The sequence below is a fragment of the Triturus cristatus genome, chromosome 5_2 (assembly GCF_964204655.1).
Source record: "Triturus cristatus chromosome 5_2, aTriCri1.1, whole genome shotgun sequence".
Classification (NCBI taxonomy): Eukaryota; Metazoa; Chordata; class Amphibia; order Caudata; family Salamandridae; genus Triturus; species Triturus cristatus.
The window spans coordinates 315,171,605-315,177,604 of NC_140588.1; the positions used below are offsets into that span (position 1 = coordinate 315,171,605).

A 6,000-nucleotide genomic window follows, 5' to 3' on the forward strand; every position below is an offset into this window, starting at 1 on the left:
CGTACTGGGGTGGGGGTACGACTGGAACGTACTGGGGTGTACATGGACGGTGGTACGACACGTACAGGGGTGGGGGGTGTACATTGACGGTGGTACGACACGTACTGGGGTGGGGGGGTGTACATTGACGGTGGTACGACACGTACTGGGGTGGGGGTACGACTGGAACGTACTGGGGTGTACATGGACGGTGGTACGACACGTACAGGGGTGGGGGGGTGTACATTGACGGTGGTACGACACGTACTGGGGTGGGGGGGTGTACATTGACGGTGGTACGACACGTACTGGGGTGGGGGTACGACTGGAACGTACTGGGGTGTACATGGACGGTGGTACGACACGTACAGGGGTGGGGGGGTGTACATGGACGGTGGTACGACACGTACAGGGGTGGGGGGGTGTACATTGACGGTGGTACGACACGTACTGGGGTGGGGGTACGACTGGAACGTACTGGGGTGTACATGGACGGTGGTACGACACGTACTGGGGTGGGGGGGGTGTACATTGACGGTGGTACGACACGTACTGGGGTGGGGGTACGACTGGAACGTACTGGGGTGTACATGGACGGTGGTACGACACGTACAGGGGTGGGGGGGTGTACATTGACGGTGGTACGACACGTACAGGGGTGGGGGGGTGTACATTGACGGTGGTATGACACGTACTGGGGTGGGGGTACGACTGGAACGTACTGGGGTGTACATGGACGGTGGTACGACACGTACTGGGGTGGGGGGGTGTACATTGACGGTGGTACGACACGTACTGGGGTGGGGGTACGACTGGAACGTACTGGGGTGTACATGGACGGTGGTACGACACGTACAGGGGTGGGGGGGTGTACATTGACGGTGGTACGACACGTACTGGGGTGGGGGGGTGTACATTGACGGTGGTACGACACGTACTGGGGTGGGGGTACGACTGGAACGTACTGGGGTGTACATGGACGGTGGTACGACACGTACAGGGGTGGGGGGGTGTACATGGACGGTGGTACGACACGTACAGGGGTGGGGGGGTGTACATTGACGGTGGTACGACACGTACTGGGGTGGGGGTACAACTGGAACGTACTGGGGTGTACATGGACGGTGGTACGACACGTACAGGGGTGGGGGGGTGTACATGGACGGTGGTACGACACGTACAGGGGTGGGGGGGTGTACATGGACGGTGGTACGACACGTACAGGGGTGGGGGGTGTACATGGACGGTGGTACGACACGTACTGGGGTGGGGGGGTGTACATTGACGGTGGTACGACACGTACTGGGGTGGGGGTACGACTGGAACGTACTGGGGTGTGGGTAGACGGGGCTATGACACGTACTGGGGTGGGGGTGTGGCTCGCACGTACTGGGGTGTAGGTACACGGGGGGTACGACACGTACTGGGGTGGGGGTACGACTGGAACGTACTGGGGTGTGGGTAGACGGGGCTATGACACGTACTGGGGTGGGGGTGTGGCTCGCACGTACTGGGGTGTAGGTACACGGGGGGTACGACACGTACTGGGGCGGGGGTACGACTGGAACGTACTGGGGTGTACATGGACGGTGGTACGACACGTACAGGGGTGGGGGGGTGTACATGGACGGTGGTACGACACGTACTGGGGTGGGGGGGTGTACATTGACGGTGGTACGACACGTACTGGGGTGGGGGTACGACTGGAACGTACTGGGGTGTGGGTAGACGGGGCTATGACACGTACTGGGGTGGGGGTGTGGCTCGCACGTACTGGGGTGTAGGTACATGGGGGGTACGACACGTACTGGGGTGGGGGTACGACTGGAACGTACTGGGGTGTAGGTAGACGGGGCTATGACACGTACTGGGGTGGGGGTTCGACTGGAACGTACTGGGGTGTACCTAGACGGGTGGGGGTATACATATACGGGGGGTACGTGTCAGACGTACGGGGGCTGGGGGGAGTGTTGGGCGCGTATGCGGGCACATGTGTCCATGGTTGCTGTAGGAGTTCGGTGCGGACGGTGTTTTTTCCATACGGTTGTAACCTCGGACGCACGGGATGGATCGTGATTCCTCGGTCGGACTTGGTTTTTCACGTTTGTAAGGTAAATCGTCCGAGGACGTGTCGGACACATTTTCCGACCCGAGGACGTGTGGGGAATGATTCCCAGTGCGGTTCGTATGGACTTTTTACCATGCGAATCGTGATTGCCAGTTCGTACGGCACTTGTACGATTCGTACGGTAAAAAGACCCGATACGAGTCGTACGGGGACATTTTTTACCGGATCGTGATCGGCACCTCAGTCGTATGGAAATAAGCCCTATTTTCGTTCAGTGGGTGAGGCTTCTTTATGCTCCCCCTACAGCCAGATTTTGAATAGTAATCTACTCTGTCCCCCAATTGATATACAACACAGCATGAATCAGGGATGTGGCCTATCCCTATTATCATTCTCTGTTAAAATGAAAACTGTTACCTGTATAGTATGGCACCTTCATGCTCTTAGAGGCCTTTATTTTAACATCCACCATGTCCATGCTTCCCTATATGCTGACGCGTCTTCCCATCATCAGGGTGTTATTGCATTTTGGTGCTATCTCTGGGTTAACAATCACTTAGGATAAATGTGCCATTTTCGTCGAACGCAGAATACTCGCTGATGCGAATTAGAGAACCAATTCGAATGGTTTACAACATCTGTTAAATACCTTGGAGTCCAGATATACTGTGAAGCAGGGCCTTTGTTGAGGGATAAATATGGCAGAGCCATTGACTATCTAACTAGAAGAGTAGACTGTTGCACAAAACTCCTCTTAGCCATGATTGGCAGAATCCCCCTAATTAAAATTATGTTTAATCCAGAATATTTATATTTCTTTAAAACATTCCCATTCATTCAACTGCCAAAGTCTTTGCCACATTGCAGTCACTGTTAACCAGTTCAAAATGGGCAAGCAAGCAGCCTAGTTTTAAGTGAGCTACACTGGCCCTTCCATTTTAGGAAGGCAGTCTCAAACTGCCAGATCCAATCAGTGGCGTAACGAAACTTGAGGGGGCCCTCCTGCAAAGTTCACAGAGGGGCCCCCCATGCTGTGGACCTAGTCATGAGCTTTAAGGACAGGGACCTCACCGCCTGTACACAGTCCTGGAGGTGGCATCCTGGAGCTGGGGGCCCTGACCACCACATGTGCTGCGGGAGCTATTGTTACATCAGTGGCTACACACCAAGGGTGTGGGTGGTTTGTGGGAGAAGTGATGGCATGAACATGTATTACAAAGAATAAAGTACCTGCTGCCATAAATGATAAGGATATTGTGGGCCACCTTCACCTCTTTCGGCTATATGGTCATGAAACTCCCCAGTGAGTTGCAATATCCTTATAAAGTATGTCAGGGGCTACTTTATCCCATAAAGTTGCCCCCACCAGTTTAACTATTGCCTGATGTTTGCCCCTCTACAAATAGCTTCTAAGGACACTACAGATAGTTCCACTATTGATATTCTAGAAAAAAACGCATAGAGAAAATAGTGCAGATGTCTATGATAGTCCACGCAGGCATGGGTAATCGCTGATTTGGGTAATACATTCAACATACCTGTAATTAAATTACCTTTTCCATTTACCTGCATGGATTGACATATATTACGTACCCACAGAACCAGTGCTTAATTTGACCAGGCGGTTTCCGGTGCTCAGCACTGGCACTTAATTGGTTTCCGGTGCTCAGCACTGGCACTTAATTGGTTTACGGTGCTCAGCACCGGCACTTAATTGTCAACCCCACACTGAGGACCGTCTGCCACATGGTGGCGATGCTCTTCTCATTTAGAGATGAGCAGAACAACAGTTCTTTATGAATACAATATACATTAAAAAATTACTAATATCTGCCTCCACAGTCATTCCTTTAGATTTGTGGACCTCAAATAATCTGAACTGTAGCACCTGCTGGCCAGAAAGATGGTTAGTAGTTGTTTTGGCAGCGACAACAGGGACGATAGGTGGTGCAAGCTGCAGTGGCCTCTTGGTCAGGGCTCTGGCACTTATTATTTTACACCAAAAATAAGCGAGAGGGGTCCCACTACACCAAGGGGGACAGGACACCAACAAAAGACACTATGTCAAATAAAAAAGATCCCCTTGGGTTTCTTTATAAAGCATACATTGACTCACTCACATTCACATTCACTCAAATTGAACTAAATGCTCGCACCCAACAGAATCCGGAAATACAATATGAGGAACATAATAGTATATTTTTATTTATAAATGTCATAAAATCATTAAAATCATCTTATCCACATAACGATAGGGAGAACCTTAAGATCCTTAAGGAGGTGAATATACAATGGTGTATTATATATCAAAGGCACTGCAAAGTACATGAACCTAGATGGTAATGTTCATAAGTAGTGGTACAATGAACGTTTGATCTTCTTTTTCTGTTCAAGTCCAAAATAGTACTAATGCCTTCGTGAGCCCAAACTTCCTTTATTATAGCAAATCGTTGTTTTAGTTTCTTCCTATAGGTCTATAGGTTTTTATTTGACATAGTGACTTATTATTTTACAAACTAAGCACTGAACACAACACCTCCCCTTGGTTTATTGTATATGCAGAGGGAAACAACCTTTACAACGCAACTTTTACAACGCAATGCTATTACAACGCATGCACTTACAACGCATGCTTTTATATGGTAAGTACTTTTACAACGCATATACCATTACAACGCATTTTTTTAATTTTTTAATTGTTTTGATAAATTATGTTTGACAAATAAATATTAATTATTTCATTATTTTTTAAAAATGCTATATTTGAAAAATATGAAAGAGTAATTATTGAATATAAATTATTTAATTATTATTTAAAATGTTAAAAAAAGAATAGTATTATAAAAGATTAATACTTGAGTATTTTTAAAATATGAATGATTTTTTAAAAAGTTTAATTAAATAAATAAAATAAAAAAAAGAGTAGTATTATGATTGATTAATACTTGAGTATTTTTATCTTTCTAAATTTAAAAGTTATAAATAATATAAAGTATTAAAAAAAAGAGTACTTTTGGAGATTAAATAAAACTATTAATTTATATTTTATTATTTATATTAAATACTATATAAAAAAATATGATAGAGTAATTATTGTGTAATAATTAAATTATTTATTAAGTAAAATTTAAACAAAAGAGTAGTTTAATAAAAGATTAATACTTGAGTATTTATAAAATATGAAAGAGTATTTATTAAGAATAATGAAATAAATAAAAAAATAGACTAAATGATTAGTATTATGAGAGATTAATACTTGAGTATTTTTATGTTTCTAAATAAAAAAGAAATTATTAATATAAAGTATTTAAAAAACAACGAGTACTTTTGGATTATTTAAAAAATATGTAATTAATATTTTACTAATTAAATTAAATACTATATTTTAAAAATATGAAAGAGTAATTATTGTGTATATTTAATTTTATTATTTAGAAAAATTCAAAAAATAGAGTAATATAATAAAAGAATAATACTTGAGTATTTTTCACCTTGTTTTAAATATTAAATATTAATAATCTTTAAAAAAAAATAAAAAAAAACAATTATATTTAAAATATTAATAGAGTAATTTAAAAATAATTTTTTTCAAGAAATTATACCAATAGAAAATAGAAGTAAGAAAATAGAACTTACTTTTTAAAAATTCCCACGCTTTTGCATTGAAGTCTATGTGCTAAATTGTCCTTCATTTATTTTGGCAGCTTAAGAAGATACAACCCGCGGAACAAGAAAAGAAGGAGAGAAAAGTGAACAAAAAGCAAGTTTGAAAAGAAAAAGAAAATAGTGTCGAGGTAAGGAACACATTTTGCAAATTTACAAATTATAATGTAAATTTAACATATTTTAATTAAAAAAAAATAATAAATAACAGAAAACAAATACGGTTTATTAAATATATTTTTATTTGAAATAACATATAAAAAACATTTTTGATTTATTGATTTTTATTA

The 6,000-nt window shown here is 43.0% G+C and overlaps 1 long non-coding RNA gene across 1 annotated transcript in view; it reads left to right on the forward strand.

Moving 5' to 3' along the window:
* The window catches only part of LOC146822918 (uncharacterized), a 60,238-nt gene extending 54,464 nt beyond the window's left edge, over positions 1–5,774 (forward strand). Inside the window, exon 4 of the long non-coding RNA XR_014961854.1 lies at positions 5,752–5,774. This is a non-coding gene — a long non-coding RNA (uncharacterized LOC146822918). The remainder of the gene's footprint in view (positions 1–5,751) is intronic.
* The last annotated feature ends 226 nt before the right edge of the window (positions 5,775–6,000 follow it).